The sequence below is a fragment of the Mesoplodon densirostris genome, chromosome 4 (assembly GCF_025265405.1).
Source record: "Mesoplodon densirostris isolate mMesDen1 chromosome 4, mMesDen1 primary haplotype, whole genome shotgun sequence".
Classification (NCBI taxonomy): Eukaryota; Metazoa; Chordata; class Mammalia; order Artiodactyla; family Ziphiidae; genus Mesoplodon; species Mesoplodon densirostris.
In genome coordinates this window covers 43550762-43568035 of record NC_082664.1, presented here as the reverse complement: position 1 = coordinate 43568035, position 17274 = coordinate 43550762, and the positions used below count along the sequence as shown (strand labels likewise).

At 42.3% G+C, this 17274-nt stretch overlaps 1 protein-coding gene across 1 annotated transcript in view; it reads left to right on the top strand.

The window, feature by feature from the left end:
- DAAM1 (dishevelled associated activator of morphogenesis 1) overlaps positions 1 to 17274 on the top strand; it is a 179131-nt gene that overhangs the window by 85580 nt on the left and 76277 nt on the right. The window lies entirely within an intron of this gene.

Genomic DNA, 17274 nt, shown 5'->3' with positions numbered 1-17274 from the left:
TAACTATTCCCTAGCCTAGCACTACGCATCACCCTATGGACTGTATCTCCTTCAGTAAAGCTCACTCTGCCATCTTTTAAACCCCTGTGGCAAATTCTTAGACTGTTCTCTCACCCATTTTTGGAACCAGTTCTGTTCATGGCCACCTTTTGCCACTTTTCCTTCTGTTCTAGGAGAGACTTAAATCAGGACAGGGAAGTGGGAAGGTCAGGGCTAGCACCTAAGAAAAATGTTACCTCTCCAACAGGAGTGGGCACTCAATTACTAACCTCTGGAAGCAGGGAAACAGGAACAAAATATAACAATCCAGTATCTTGTCAAGACACGGTGTCAGCCAGGGAAACCTTTTCTTAGGGGACTAGGATGCATTTGGGGACCTCCATTTACCCCCATGGCTGCCCCCCACCCTTTGCCGCCTTGTGTAATTGGCATGCCCCCTGCCCGGGAGCATCTCTCCAGCAATGAGCCTGCGTGTGCCCCTTTCCCACCAGGCTTTATAAGCTTTGCCAGCATCCGATGCTTGGAAGCAAAGGTAGGATGAATGAACCACTGAGTTGTCATGAGTGTTATACTGAACTCTCAAATAATCTAAAGCACATTTAGTTTTCCACCTGAGCCATTGTACTTGATAAAACCACAGGTGGGGTTTGGTTCCGGGGTGGGGGGGGGCCTTTGCTGAGAGACATGTCCAGCTATAGCCTTTCAAGATGATTTCTGAGCCACTATCAGATCAGATCAAGTTGGAGCATTAAGGGTTCCTAACCCCGTGGTAACCAGTAAGATGTGTTTGTGAATGAGCATAACCTTTTCTCCTCTTTCTCTCTGTTCACATGTTACCACCTAGAAAACCTCTCTTCTGTGGAACTGATGGTCAATGGCTCAGGAAACAGATTTTAAAATGAAAATAAAAATGTGTCATGTCCTGTTCTGAAAGTGATGGTAGTGTATGGTCTTGAAAACAAGAGAACTTCTCCTGCAGCTGTCTTCAAGACCTGGCCCCTAGAACTGAGAAAGAAAAGTCCTTAAGTGCCTGAGTACACACAGGACATTGTCTGTTTTGGCTCATCCGAGCACAGATTTTTTTGCTCAAAATTAGGAAACAACATGAAGAGGGGATTGAGAATATGCACTAGAGGAAAGGAAAGGGCAGGAAAATGGGAGCAGCTTACCGAAGGGAAAGTTTTCTTCTTTCCCAGATTTTATTACACCCTTGACGGCAATTGAAAGTTAATCATGGAAACTACTGCCCCTTAGATTAGAAAAGGCAAACCCTGGAGGATAGTAATGACCTCAGGCTCACAGCTGCTGCTCATTTTTCAATTTCCAGGCCTATCAAATCCCCTTGCAAACCTTGTCTCCTGTGTGCGTGGCGGGCTGGCTTTTTGTAGGAGGATGGATATGGTTGTGGCCACTGGCCTCAAAATCCCATTTCCTGACGGATGGGCTCTTCCTGCGAGTACCTGGCCGGATTGCACAGATCTTTGGAAATGCAGTTCTCCTGCTAGCTTCATTCCAGCAGCTTGGATTCCTTTTATGACTTAGCAGTGGTGTGGCTGAGTGGGAAAGCCATCTTAACTCTTTGGGGAATCCCATGGGTTTATAGATCTGCCTCACATTAAAATGGCTTGACTAAGGATTTTCTTGATTAGAGCTTCTCAGACTGTTAAAACTATGCTGTGCCTTTGGTCTGAAACTGACCCTTTGGGGCCCCGTAATAAATCGGGAACATGTCACCAGCAAGCCTGACCACATCTATTTCTCAGGCCGAGGGAAAGCTACACCCCTATGGCTCCTTCAGACTTTCCATCTTTCAAGATTAGAACCCAGGGCATCATAGATGTTCTCACACATAGTGAAGCCATAGAGTAAGGGCCCACGAACGCCAACAGAAACAGAGTTGGTGAAAAGCAGGCTTTCTGTGTAAAAGTGCACAGCAGTTGTGGAGACAAACGGGGCTGGGAACTGAAGATGGGGCCAGGCCTTCTTTGGCCAAGTGGCTCTTTTCCATCCAGTAGAGACTTGAGTCCCAGCAGTGGCTATCTGCTTATCAAGCTCTGTGTTCATTTCTCAAACGGCTCTATCTGAGTCCTCTGGTTGAAAACCCATTTCCAGAGCCAAAATGAAAACTGCAAAAGTATTTCTGGGGCTAAAAGAATTGGAAAGAAATTAATTGGAATTTTGCCTAATTGAGTAATCCGGGGGAGAGCAGGAGATGGATGTCACAGCCTTGAAAGTCCAAACAAATCTGTAAAAATGACTGAGCTGGTTGGTCAGCCGTGGTTTGTCCTATGCAGCCATCCGCTGTCAATTTTTTCAACTTTTACAAAAGGTCCAAAAAAAGGTTCTGTTGGTGGGGCTGGGGGTATTTTCAAATAGGAAATGTTTGTGGTTCTTATCTTTAAAGGTAATTCCCTTTTTAGTTCCAATCACAACATGCTCTTTTGTTTAAGTGAGGTTTTTCCCAGTCTTCAGCCAGAAACTGCATCTGTTAACAATCTTTTGGATTTTAAACTGAAGCCTTTTAAACAATGAACCATCTGACCACGAAAGGCATCTGGCCATGCTGTATTTGCTTATTGTTAACATGATTTTTAAACCCTGGGAAAAATAAGGAGTAGGTCTTCAGAGAGGAGAAACTAAGATAGCGTAGTACGAGCTATGTTATGGCAACAGCAATCTTATCAGCACAGGCAGAAAGCTTCTTTAATCACACTTCTTCACAGGAGCAGTTGCAATAGTTGTGTCACTTAACCAGTCCTTGTAAGTGTTCAGAAAATACTTGTTCCCCCTCCATGAGCTTCAGAGTTCACAAAGTCAGTGAATGGGGTTAGAAGCTGTTAGCTGTAGTAACATCAGATATTTGAGGCAAAGATCAGAATTTGATGACTGCACCTAATTTTTCCTCCTTCCATTTCTGATTCCTAAGCCAAGGCTTAAGTAAATGGCTCTAGATTCTCCATATTACATTTCTGTATCTTTTATATATATGTGTGTATATATATATATATATATATATATATATATATATATATATATATATTTGGTTGCATCAGGTCTAGTTGTGGCTCGCAGGCTCCTTAGTTGCAGTACATGGGCTCCTTAGTTGTGGCAGGAGGGCTCCTTAGTTGTGGCCTGTGAACTCTTAGTTGCGGCATACATGTGGGATCTAGTTCCCAGAGCAGCGATCGAACCCGGGCCCCCTGCATTGGGAGCATGGGGTCTTAACCACTGTGCCACCAGGGAAGTCCCCATTTCTGTATCTTTTGAGGTCTGCTTTGGAGAAGGTGAGTTTTTACTCTGCTGCTGAGTTTGTTTTGACTCTAGTTTGACTAAATCACTCTAGAATCTTGTCTAACCTGGCTGCAGTTGAGCCGTTAAGCTTTGTGGGAAGTGCTGATCTGGTGATAGGCATGTTCTGAAGACATCTAGGAAAAGTGGCTGAAAATTCTCCTGATACCTTTCATTCACTCCCTTTATTTGGTTCGCATATCCTAATTGGATCACCTCCCCACTCCTCTCCACAAGAAGGAATTCTCCTTCACCACAAACACAAACAGATGTTGGTGAATGGTCATCAGGATCTTTTAGATCCTGGAGAGTCAAGGCCCTCCTGTGTTTGGAGCGTGGGGAGGAAGTGGTTTGATCAAAACAGGGATTTAAAGGAACATATGCTCAAGTAGTGGAATTAGAGACAAAAGGAACCATCGGTCTTCTACACGACTGTCAGACAAACCAGCTGGACAACAAGGAAGTGGGATGTTGATACATTAATCCTCTGGTTGTTCAGAGTCTCCTAATGGGAAGGGAAGAGGGAGGAGGAGTTAGGTCTCCTCTTCCTTCGTTACTGTAGTTGTTTGAATATGCAGTAGAGTGAGCGTTAGGTTTTCAGGTGCCCACTTTGCTAGATGTCGAGATTTGGGAGAGGGAGCCAGTAAAAGGGAGGAAACTAGATATCCATAACTGTATTTCTAGACTTCTTTAGAAGTACCTGGTTTGGTCTACTGTCATTGAGTTTTCACCCTGATAATGGATTCCAGTTGGCCTTTGTGCTCCTAAGTGCTAAGGGGTTACAGAATGTGGCAGGCATGAAAAAGATTAGAAGTGAGATCCGGCTGTCTTTCCCCTTCTACTTCTCTGAAGAACAGATGAGGGAAGCACAGTAGCTGGAGGATAATGGGTATCTCCAGGCTCTGAAACTCGCTGCCTTGTCTGCATGTTCCCTGGCTGTGAGAGATGAGGATGTGTGTTTAATCCCAGATTGAAGCAGTAAAAAAACAACAAGCTTTACGGATCTGGTGCTTCAGTCAATGAAGCAATGCAGTTGCTAAAGGACTAGTTGGTGTGTGATTCACCCCGACGTGTACTGAGTACCTTCTCTGGGGGCAGACTATTGGCTAGATTCTGAGGATGATTAAACAAGTAAGTCAAATTTCCTGGAGTGGATGGTGCAGGTAGAGGAAGCAGATAAAATCAAATAACTGACAAGTCTTTCCATGAGCTCCATACTAGGGTAAGCAGACAGGCTCTGGGGCACAGAGGAAGGAGCCTCCAAGCTCTGGGGTGTGTGTGTGTGTGTGTGTGTGTGTGTTGGAGACAGCAGTTAGTTCCTTCACCACTGTGACCCCTCCCGGGGCTATGCCAGCGAGGGACCTGTTGTTGTCGTCATGCTTTCATGCCATCATCTAGAAATGGGCTCCTTTTCCAGCAGCTGAGCTATGTTCACATATGCTGTACACTTTCCCTCTTGATTTGTACTTTGTTCTTTTTCCTTTTTGCCAATGCTTAAAAGGTCAAGTTTAGACTGTTGGGTAATCTGATCTTTACTAAACAATTTACAATTTCTAGGGCTTGTTAGGAAATCTGTAGAGAGGCTTAAACTTTTGAAACATGAAGACACTGAGGGGAAGACTGAAATAACTGAGGTTTGTTCAGCCCAGAGAAGTCAGGTGAAAACACCAACTCAGTCTGTTCACTGGGTGTACATACCCCAGTGAAACTGTGGTATCTGTCAAAATATTGCCAATTCCAGTGGTAAAGAGCAGCTGCCTCAAGCCCTTCCAATAAAAACTGCCCTGACAATCTGACCTTTCCCCCAAGGGCCCACCAGTCTTCCTTCATGATTCAGGGACTCAAGGGTTAACTCCTGGCATGACAAGCAGGGGACGCCAGGACCCTGTTCCCATATTGCATCATTCGTTCTGATTCATTGATGCCCGTGTTACACTGTTGATAAATATTTTGAACATTGGCCCAAGTATGAGATGCTGACGGACCTAAAGATGGTGGCCAAAACCATTTGATCATACGTACCCAGAGCCTGAAACATGCGTCTTCCAGGAGTCGATCCCATGGAAATGATAAAAGATGCAGGCAAAGAACTATGTGTGAGGTGTTCTTTGCAGTGTTGTCTCTGAAAGCCAGTGATGGTAAACGATTTAAAGGGGGATGGTTGTATTATCGTACACAACCAGAACAGTATCTTGCTCCCACTGAAAAGTCATGCTTTCAAAGAAATTTCGATGACATGGGAAACTGCTCAGCATGTAATGATAAGGTTTAGAAAAAGATGTAAAACTGTATAGTCAGTACGATCAAAAGTTTGCCAAGAGTAGATATAGAAGTAGGCAGACAGAAACCATTGTTTGGTGGGATTGTGGGTGGTTTACATTTTTTTCTTTATACAAATACTTCCCAAATTTTCCACAGTGCATTGTTCTCCATCCTACCTTGGGATAAGATTGTTTTGTTTTTTTCTGATTATAAAAATAAAATTGCTCTTTTAAAAAAATGTGTAGAGTATATTTTATATCTGTCAGTTTCAGTCAGAAAAGCAGGACTACTGGGGGAAACACACACACAAAGCAAAGAGATTAACCCTTATATAATCATGCAAGCTAGCTAAGCACCCCCACTAAAGCTACTATCTTTGCTTCATGTCCCTGGAATAGGCAGTTGGGAAGGAGGGTGGATGTAAAGTGGGGATGGAGCAAGGACAGGCTGGAGCCCACAGGGACAGACTGTAACCTGTGGTAGTTCTCACTGCCTGACCCTAGAGTGGGTGTCCTGCAGAAGCCTGAGCCATTAGTCATGGAGCTACACACACACACACACACACACACACACGCGCCCAGGAGAAGCTGGAGGAGGATCCAGGTGAAGGTGGAGCGGTTGCAAACCTGCCTGTTGTTCCACACCAGTGAGGTGAGCCAGCAGGTAAAGAACAATGCCTATGGACTACAAAATGGCTGCTGCTTCATTGCCACCCTCCGCGTCTCCCTTGAATGTCTCTTGTGGCTCACCCTACGCAGAAAGATACAAGAAAGTATGTAGGCAAGTTGGTTCAGTCTAGCCAACTTGAACATTACAAAGCCACCACATATTGCTCTTTGAAATTAGGAGGAAAAATAAATATTATTTAAAATGCAACCAGTGCTTGTGCTGTAGAGACAACCCTAGCTTTTTTTTTTTCTTTAGCTCAGGGGCCCTTTACTTTCTCTATTTACTCTTCCATGGGAGGATTAAAACAAAGGTGAATCTGTAAACCACCCAGAGTTTTTCAATACCATTGATCTCTTTAAGCAGTAACTGTGAAAACTTGGTGATTCTTGGACCTGATGAGATGGCCTCAGCTTTCTGCCCAGAAATCCACTAAAGGCATGTTTCTCATGGCCCTTTTCCTGCTAAGTAGCATAATCTCATAGCCAGTGACCCATTTTCTGTCTTTATTTTCTTTGTTACAAAAGCCAGTGCTATCAAAATGAGCACCAGATTTTAGAATTGGAGTACAAAATTTGAGGATTCTCTGCCTCTGGCAGCCCTTAAACCAAAGTTGTACCCCAATAAAGGGCAGTTGGGGGCTTCCCTGCATGGCGCAGTGGTTAAGAACCTGCCTGCCAACGCAGGGGTCACGGGTTCGAGCCGTGGTCCGGGAAGACCCCCCATGCCGCAGAGCAGCTAAGCCCGTGAGCCACAACTACTGAGCCTGCGCTCTAGAGCCCGTGCTCCACAACAAGAGAAGCCACTGCAATAAGAAGCCCACGCGCTGCAACGAAGAGTAGCCCCCGCTCGCCACAACTAGAGAAAGCCCGCGTGCAGCAATGAAGACCCAATGCAGCCAAAAATAAATAAGTAAAATAAATTTATTTTTTTTAAAAAGGGGGCAGTTGGTTCATTAATATTTATTTGCCTCCTCTTCCTATAATCCCTTTGTTTACTAATACCAGTTTGGGGGCATTTTTTCCTCCCAGTGTTACCAATTCTATCATTCCAGCTGTGCCTACTGCCACCCCTGACGTGGAGGGTCCAGGTGGTCCTGAACTCACAGTTTTTGTTTTCATTAATGTTGACTCAGCTTCATTAATGAAGAAGCAGTGAGCAAACTTGCCCATAGAATGAACCAAAACATATCTACCTTTCTTATTTGGTGCTTGGTGAAGTGAGCAGACATCTTCTGGATTCTTCTGTTGGGGTGTTATACTCCGGTTCTGTAGAGTTCTCTGTTTTTCAGGCTTGAGATACTGCCAGTGAGAGAACCTCCCCTTGGGGTGGATTGTCTCCAAATGTCTTTCCATTAATGGATCTGCCTGCAGGTTTCCTAAATTATGTTTGTCCCTCACAGTTGTTCTAAACTGTAGTGTAATGTGTCTGACACTATTTTTTCTAAGATAAATAGAAGCCGAGTAATAGCTATGAGAAAGACTTTGCATAGTCAAAGGCCATCCAAAGGGTAAGCTGAGAAGGCAGGGTACCCCATTGATTCTCTAGCTGTGTGACCTGGGACGTATTTCTTAACCCCTCTCATTTCTCTCTTCTCATCTGTACAATGAGGTCAATTTCATAAGCTTGTTGTGAAAACTGAGAAAATATGATTTTGAAGTTGTCAGAGAACTTGGGACATGTCAGCGTTATCTGTGATCACTGGCAATGTCAGTGATGGTGACAATTGAAACAGTGGTATGGACCGAGTTTCTGCTTGTTCACATTCATGCTAGCCTGGGATTCAGCTCCATATTGGTAAATAATGATACCTGATTTTCTCAGAACAGTAGTGAGTATTTCAAAAGCACCTCTCCCTTAGTTGTTCACAGGACATTTCAGAGGGGAAATAGTAAGATGGGAGGATACATTGTGTAAAATAAGGGAAGAAACCAAGAAAGTCTTTATTGTGAGCATCAGAAATTGGTAAAAAGGGGCCCCATTTAATTCAACAGTTCTAGGGCAATGGTAGTCAACGGGCAGTCCCTTAACTTCTGGGTAGAGCTCTGAATCTGATTTCAGGAGCACCCTTAATTTACGTCTTGGATGATGGAGGCCAAGAGGAAGTCAGACTCCAGTCCACTTCTTTCTTCCTTTCACCCATGTGCCACTGCAGCACTCAGTCCCTGCTTCCCATGGCAGCCCGTGGAGATGCTTACTTCATTGGGTTTGCAAACAACATTAAAATTCCTTCTTTGTGGCCTAGGAAAGGTAAGTGGTTGATAAATATCTTCAGTTTTCAAAATAAGACAATTAAAGAATATTTTTAGACCAACACAAAGATGTTCCATTAAACAAGTCAATTTTCACAAATGAGTAACTTACTAGGTCAAAATGAACTGGGTTTACAGGTTCTCTTCTCAGCCAGAAAACTTGTTCAGAGTTGCAGCATTGTAATCCAATAGTGCATTCTAGCTGTATGATTTCTAAAATTAAGCTAAAAAAACAAAATGTCAGTGTTGAGGAAATAATAACAGAACGTTTCAACACAGTTGCAGATACTGTTATTGTTAGGAGTCTTTTTATTGAAGTATAGTTGATGTACAATACTACAGAAGTTACAGGTGTACAATATAGTGATTCAAAATTTTTAAAGATTATACTCCATTTATAGTTATTATAAAATATTGGCTATATTCCCTGTGTTGTACAATATATCCTTGTAGGTTATTTTATACCTAGTAGTTTGTACCTCTTACTCTCTTACCCCACCTGGCCCCTCTCCCCACTGGTAACCACTAATTTGTTCTCTTTATCTGTGAGTCTGCTGCTTTTTTGTTATATTCACTAGTTTGTTGTATTTTTTAGATTCCATGTATAAGTGATATCATACAGTATTTGTCTTCTCTGTCTGACTTATTTCACTTAGCATAATGCCCTCCAAGTCCATTCATGTTGCTGCAAATGGCAAAATTTCATTCTTTTTATGGCTGAGTAGTATTCCATTGTGTATATGTACCACATCTTCTTTATCCATTCATCTGTCGAAGGACACTTGGGTTGCTTCCATATCTTAGCAATTGTAAATAATGTGGCTATGAACATTGGGGTGCATGTATCTTTTCAAATTAGTGTTTTTGGTTTTTTTGGATATATACCCAGGAGTGGAATTGCTGGGTCATATGGTAGTTCTCTTTTTAGTTTTCTGAGAAGCCTCCGTGCTGTTTTTCACAGTGGCTGCTATTGTTAGGAGTCTTAAACCTAATTACCCGAGTGGACATTCTGGGTTCCAATAAATTGGCATTCTCTAAAATTTCTAAAAAAGAAAACTAACAAACTTCTGATAACTTTCTACTCAATCATGCAGTAAACTAGTATTTCCTGGTTGATTATTTTTTTTGTGTGAAATTTTTATGTACACAAAAAAGTACAGAATGTAAGAAACACCCACATTTAACAAATGCTAACATTTTATCATACTCACCATGGATTTTTAAGAAATAAAACATTATAAATATAGTTGAAGCCGAAAGGTGACCTCTATTCTGAAGGTGATATGTGTTTTTTTTTCTTTGCCTATATGTATATTATCTTACTCTGAATGTGTATATTCATAGACGATATATGGTGTCTCTTCATTTTAACTATGATATAATGTTCCATTATATGAACATGCCACAGTTTAATTATTTTTATCCCGCCTTTGGATAATGTCTATTTCCAAGTTTTCATTATTTAAAAAAAATTGCAGTGAACATCCTTGTATATGTGTTCAAGAATTTCTCTAGGATAGGCACCTAGACATGTAATTACTGGGTCATTTGGTTTGAACATTTTTACCTTTAAATGCTCTCCAAAGTCATTGTAATAGTTTATACCTGCAGTGAATTAGTTGCCAACCATCTGAGGGCTTGGTATTGTCTGAGGGGATGGAACAAGTGTCTGGTTGCCCTGATCAATCATTTTATGTAAGTTTGAATGTTTCAGGTACAGGACACTGTCATTAAAGTTCTTCCATTTTCTCCCATATACCTTAACCGATCAAATTAAAGTAAAAATTCCTGGAATAGGAAGTAAACATTTCATTTAAAACAGAAAAACCCAAGGTTTAGAAAATGAAAGCGTTCCATTCAAATATCTTTAAAGCTGGACTAAAGTACAAAATGTTACAAGTACCTAAAAATGGACAATTCACTCAGCATTAGGTTTATTTGGTTTGACTACAAAGGAAACTGCTCTGTGTGTGGTTCACTCTTCCTCTCCTCTAGACCTCTTTGCACCCTCAGGTCCAGACCCAGGCAAACTGTGTTTCCATCTTTAGCCAGCTTTTGACTGATATATGCCATCACCAAACACAGGAAGTTCCTCTGAGGTATCCGCCACCTCCCTGGTGGGTGACTAAAGTGCAGGTGCAGAATCGGCACGTCTGCACAAACAGGCATGTTGGCGGTGGCTGGAAAAGCACACAATTGGTCTCTTTCTTCTCCTCTAACCAGAGCACCTTTATCTCAGTCATCTCTTTATACAAATTATGAAAGCCTCTCCCCTTTCTTGTACTCCTTGATTCCTTCAGATGTTGAGTAACTGTCTGTCCATCCTCCATGCATCTGCTTTGTGGATGCCACCTCTCTTTTTTTTTTCTTGCGGTACGCGGGCCTCTCACTGTTGTGGCCTCTCCTGTTGCGGAGCACAGGCTCCGGACGCGCAGGCTCAGTGGCCATGGCTCACGGGCCCAGCCACTCCGCGGCATGTGGAATCTTCCCGGACCGGGGCACAAACCCGTGTCCCCTGAATTGGCAGGCGGACTCTCAACCACTGCGCCACCAGGGAAGCCCCCCCTCTAATTAGGGAACATCAGGGTGGAAGAGAATGACCCTGTGTTTTACGTTCACTTATAGTCTTTCAAAGAACAATAAAAATAAATAAGCAATATATAGCTGAGACAAAGAAAGTTATCTTAGTTGGACAAACCAATTAATACGGAGTCATGGGGAGTATGGGGGTTGTGTGTCCCGTGGAGCTCTATTTTCCCCTCTGGAATGGGGGCTAGAGAAGCAGACACCACAGCTTTCACTCTGTACTTGTCACTCATGCCTGCATTGGTGCCCCACTGTGAGGAGAACACTCCTGCTTCGGCTCCAGTCACTGGAAGAGACTTGGAGCTGTGGGTTTGAATGGAGGCCCCGGGACGGCAGTCGTTCTCAGCTACCGCAGAGCGGCTATCTTTGGCTTCCAAATCTTAATTCTTAAGCAGATTCCTTTTGACAGCTCGGCTACAGGACAGATTCCATCAGGTGTTGATTGCAGAGTTTAGAGTACATGACAATCTTGGAGCTCTCAGTCTTTGCCATAGAGTACTTGTCAACAGTACTATTGTGGACCAAGGTTCCAAATGCAACTCTGTGAGGCCCTTTGAGCCCCTTGCCTGTGTGTTGAAGCCCATAGGCACAGCTCCATTGCATTTCCAAAATTCTGCAACCTGCATGTGTAGAACTGCACATTAAATGAGTGTTCTCAGCTATCACTATATCTCTGGAAAGGAGTATCACTGTAGTTCACATATGAGAATTCAGGACTGTCTGCCCGTTCCAGTTATCACTAGCCCAGGAACATGTAGCTCATGAGACACTCCAGACCAATGCACATCCTTTGTTTCAGTTTTCCTTTGGACTGTGGCTTCCTTCCCTGGTTAACGGAGTGCACTATGAATAACTCCAAGCAGAGATGGCATAAGATTTATCTTGATTACTAACTCTAAACAACTAGGGGTTGAAGCCTGGAGCACTGTGAGAAGCATTTGGAGGCTGTGAAGGATCTCAGTACAAATAGTGTGGTATTTGAATAGCACTGTCTGCCCTGACACATGGTGGGAGAATGTGGCATTTGTAGCAGATATGTACCCTCCTTTGCCCTTGAAGGCTACTCTTGCGCCTAGATTATGGCTGTACATAAGTATCACATTCCATGCTTCTTGCCTTTGCATCTCTCCCTGGTTCTCTCAGATTCTCTAGATGCTATGGCACTTACTTTCATAAAAAGACCACCCAAAGCCTGCCTGACTTCACCGTCTTCAGGAGATAGGTTTATGAAAGACATCAGTAGAAGGAAGTATCCACTTTGTAAGAGAGATCAAGGAAGGAAAAAAGCCACTTTTCCTGAGTTTTTTCTATATATATTCATTTCATTCTTTTCACTAATAGCTCTAGCACACCTAATGTTATTGAATCCACATTACGGTTGGTGCATTTCAGAGCCTTTCCCTTTTGGGAAGTAGGAAGAAGCTTTGAGCTTCCAGCATAAGTTAGAATGTGCCACTAATAACTTCTATGCAGAGTTCTCCAGATTCCTTACACTCCGGGAACCAAGTAATGTGTGGAACTAGAAACGGGGTACAGTAGAAAGTCTACCAAAGAATACCAACTCTAAATTAGTGTCTTAAATTCTCTTGTTATTCTTCAGTGCACTATGGAACAGCATTAGACTGGAGCAGTCTTAAGATGGCATCCTTTCATCGGTCCCCGTATGTCAGGAAAAGCAGTTTATGTTTCCTCGGTTTCTAAGATGTACTCCCCCACGTTCTCACATTTAGACATTTCTGAGACAGTGACATCTTCCAACTGATGCTTTTCTTTTTTCTTTCTTTTGCCAAAAATGCTGTCATTAATTCAGTAGTATTCTGTAGAGCCAACGATGGCTTAAAATCAGAAATATGGTTATGACTCTCCTTCTAGGGGACAGTTAACCCTGCAATAGCATTTTTCACAGGCATCCTGAGAATGCTTCCCTGAATGGAATATGCCGTTACAGGCCCACTGTTTCCCCTGATTCTCTTCATAGTTTAATTACTATTTTCCAAAGTCCTCTCTTTATGGCCTCGTGTTAAGCATTATATTGCAAATCATAAACACACTTTGATTGTTTTCCCAAGAGCAGGTTACAGAACATCAAAACCCGCTTTACAACATTCTGAAAGGCTGGTCTGGTAGCAAATCTGGTAGCAAGATGTGAGGCAACAAAGGCCATTGACACCACTGATTGGATTTCCACACTGCGTGAGGGTTTAGTGATGTGTGTCCAAACATGTTAATTTACCAACCAGCTGGACTAAATTGTACCTGGGTCTGTAGCACTCCCAGATGACACATGGGTCAAAGACTTGACTCTTAACAAGCTACATAGAAGTAATTTGTTTTATGTCATTACACACCTTTGTGTCATAGGCAACAGGGGGATGTGGGCTTGTATCATTTCTGAAAATAATAATTGGAGCCTGTTTCTTTTTCTTTGCTGTGAAAATGAAGGGAAATTGTCATCTAAAATTGGCTTCAGATGTTGGAGTTACACTGATTGAGATGTTTAGGCTCCAGTCATATTCCATGCCGTGAAGTGCTTTGCCAAAGAAGTGACTTATTAAAATAAATAAAATAAATGTCTTGTAGTTTGGAAAGTGGACTGTAAAGTCTCAGCTTTTAGTTCTAGGTAAGGATTGTGGCTATTTTCTTAACTATATTAGCACATGAAATGCATTTTCCCCCAGGATCCTGTAGCATATGACTTTTAAGATTTCAATTCTGTAAAGTCAGCCAAGGCTTTTTCAGGAAAGAAGAGGGTGTTGAAACAGGCTGGGCCTCTGAGCTGTTTAAGAAATGCAGCTGGCTTCTTTACTCTCAGAGTCACATTGTTACTCTTTGCTTCACTGCTGGGGTTCCCACAGAGAGACTAGATGTCTTTAAAGTGGCACTCTTTTCTTGCTTTTCTGATGTAGGTGATTTTGGGGAGAACAAAAATGATAACTAGCTGAGAAGTAGCACAACAAGCCTGATTTTTTTTTTTAAGGGAACGGTGGTCAAGTGTAGTTTTCTTTCTGGCTGGGGGTGGGGTTAGGGGAGGGGGGGAGAGGGTCTAAACTCATTGAGTTCACTGCTTTTTTTGGTGAGCAATACAAGAAGTCTCTTAGAAGTACTCCAGCTATTTGCCCAGCAAATTTCTGGGGAGGATAGACGACCAGGTGCATATGTGGGTATAAGGGGGATAGAGTAGAATAGTCTCAGTGGATGCACAAATAGAAACCATGCCACACAGACTAGACAAGGCAACGGAAACAGGTAGAATTGAGGTGAAGTGGTCAGGATGGGGTAGGTGTTCTTCAGCAAAAGCTTTGGGCAAGCCTGAGCATTTGTGTCATTTAGGTGTGAGAGTCTGGGGCAAGGTGTTAGTCATACAGCTTGGCTTCCACCTTAACACCTTTGTAGACTGCGTCCTCTTCAACCAGGCAGGACTAGTCATACATATTTTATTTTGCTAAACTGTAGTTATATTGAAATGCCAGAAAAAAATTGCTGAATGTTCTGTCTATAGCACTCTTCAGAGTGATCTCCACTTTTCACTGTCTTTGAGCTACTTAACAAATCTGCAAATTGTTTAAAAATAACTGATAGCAACACAAATGATTCTTGTCCATTGAAGTAACTTGTGTCTGATGCAATTGATTATTGCTGTATTGACCAGTTTTGCCTCTATTTGTAAACCAATGTTCATACATATCTTTGCTCTTTGAATTTTCTTTTGAACTGTTGTAACATCTTACTGGTTCTCTCTCATTTATTAATGAGTTCAACAAAATCTTTGACCTGAGTTCATGCCATAATTTTACCTTTAAAAAAATTATCCTTTATCAGTACAGAATTTTAACTCAGGGAGAACTGAGGGGCTACCTTATTTTAAGTAATCTGAGATCTTTTATCAAATTTTAAATGAGTACATTGTATGATAGTGGGAAGCCTTCTATGAGAAAACATGCATTGTATAGGGAAAAGCAGAGCTCAGGAGGTCAGAAGAGGTGTCAGGCTTCATACATGGAAGAAGCTCCTATGATGTTTGAAGGGATGCACGTACAGGCGGGGAACAGGGACAGCAGATGTATAATCCAGAGACCTGAAAAACAGTACCCTAAAGGAGCCTAAACTTCCCTAAAGTTTCTTGGCGGCTAGTGAGCCTAGGTTCTATTCCATTTCTGTTAACTTATATTTATGTTTAAGAGATAAAGTGTCCTCAATCTTATAGAAAGAAACCCAATTTTACTATTGAGTTTATGTCTAACTTTGTTAAAATATGTATGCTTGATAAAATAAGGACTATCCATGTTGACCTCTGTTTCATGTATCTTTTATTCTAAATCATAAATGTTATTCTTTGTGGACCATCAGGAAAGCGAGAACTTGTTCTGTTTTCCCTTGGAGAGACATTCTGGTCGGATATCTTCCCAGTGCCCTCTCAGTAGAGACCATGTAGAGTTGAACATCACCGACAAGCATGTGAGAAGAGCCCTTTCATAGGAATTCAGATGGCTATATTGGGGTTATTTTTTTCAAGTAGTAGACATGAGGGTGTGATGACCTTATGGAAAATTTGAGATTTATTTATGAATTGAGGAAGATAAACATTTGCTATTCAGTCAGTGGAGAATTTTTGGCCTGGTTAGGAGATGACTTTGGGAGAACATCATAGCTTTATTCAAATCATTTCTATATTTGCTGGGTTATTGTTCATAGGAGAAATTAGACTTATTCCATGTAGTTCCCAAGGGCAAAACTAAGGCCAACAAGTGCTTGAAGTTACAAGAAGACATCTGTCAATTCAGTTATGAGGTGAATTTTCTGACAGTCGGTGAGAACGCTGGTTCCAAACAATTGTGGACCCTTGAAGCCTTTTTTCAGAGAACATATGATCGATCACCTGCCAGTGACCTTCTATAAGGGATCCCTGTGAGGAGAAACTCAAACTAGGGTGTCTCTAGGGTCAAAGACCTAGCTATCTAATTCCATGATGGCTTGCCTTAAAAACATACAGATGTTTTGTAGCATTAGGAAGAATGGGGAAGGAAGTTTGCTCTTCTTCTGTGATTCTAAATGCTAAATGTGAAAGCCATTGTTACTGCGAATCACCCTCCAGTCTTTCCAGAAAATGACTGACATTCTAGGCTTAGGAGGGGGTGTTGGATTTCCTGGCAGATGCAGTAGATGCTGTTCTGTAATCAGTCCTTGTGTGGGCCCAACCGGATTTGGGCAGCAGATGCACTTGATGTGTAATTGTGGCAGTGGCCAAAAAATGTAACCAGGCTTGGCAGTCCCAGGAACCACATGACTATCTTGAAATGTGACAACATAGGAAGTATTTTTTGAAACCAACTGCCTGCCTTTGGCGAACTTCGGTTATAGGATATAGTTTCAGCCCACTGCTAGGGGTCAGAGGTAAGTGCTGGAAGGACTGAGTAAAGCTACTGTCTCGGGAGTTCAGGTTTGTGGACCCTACAGGGTTTTCTCTTCCCGATGAAAGAAGAACAAGAGGGAAAGAGTTGGAGGCAAATATCAGGATTTAAAGGACCTAATGGTTCTGTGCTGTTTTTAAAAATGAGATTTCAGGAAGCAGCGAGCTTGGTAAGAAGGTAGACTTTTCAGGCATGGCAGGTCCTGCTCCTTCTCTTGCAAAAATGCACATTACTGGGCAAGTTCCACACACTTATGTGTTCATCCTAACTTTTAATTGGGGCTATTGGACATAGAGTGGCTTCAAGGAGAGGAGAAAGCATGGAAAATAGTTGGTGTCCAAGTAAGAATTTTGATGTACTCCCGCTCTCTTGAGAGCCAAGCTTAATATAGCACAGGGTTTGGCAAACTATGGCTCATGGGTCAAATCTGGCCAATAACCTGTTTTTGTAATAAAGTGTTACTGAAACATGGCAGGGCTCACTCTTTAAGTGTTATCTATAGCTGCTTTCACGCTGTACAAGGGCAGAGTTGAACTGAGTAGTTGCAACAGACTGTGGTCTACAAAGCCTAAAATATGTATGATCAGGCCCTTTACAGAAGAAGCTGGCTGTACCATACTTCATCATGGCCATCCTTCAAGAAGATGCTAATTATACTACTATTGAGCTAGAAGGGAAAGTTAGCAGAAGTCATTAGCAAGGCCTTCTGCAAAATATTTTTCCATCTTCCATCCTACCTGCTCTTCCTTCCCTGTTCCTTGGACCTGGTCTCACCCACATTGTCATCTGTTTCCTATCATTCACTTGAGTTT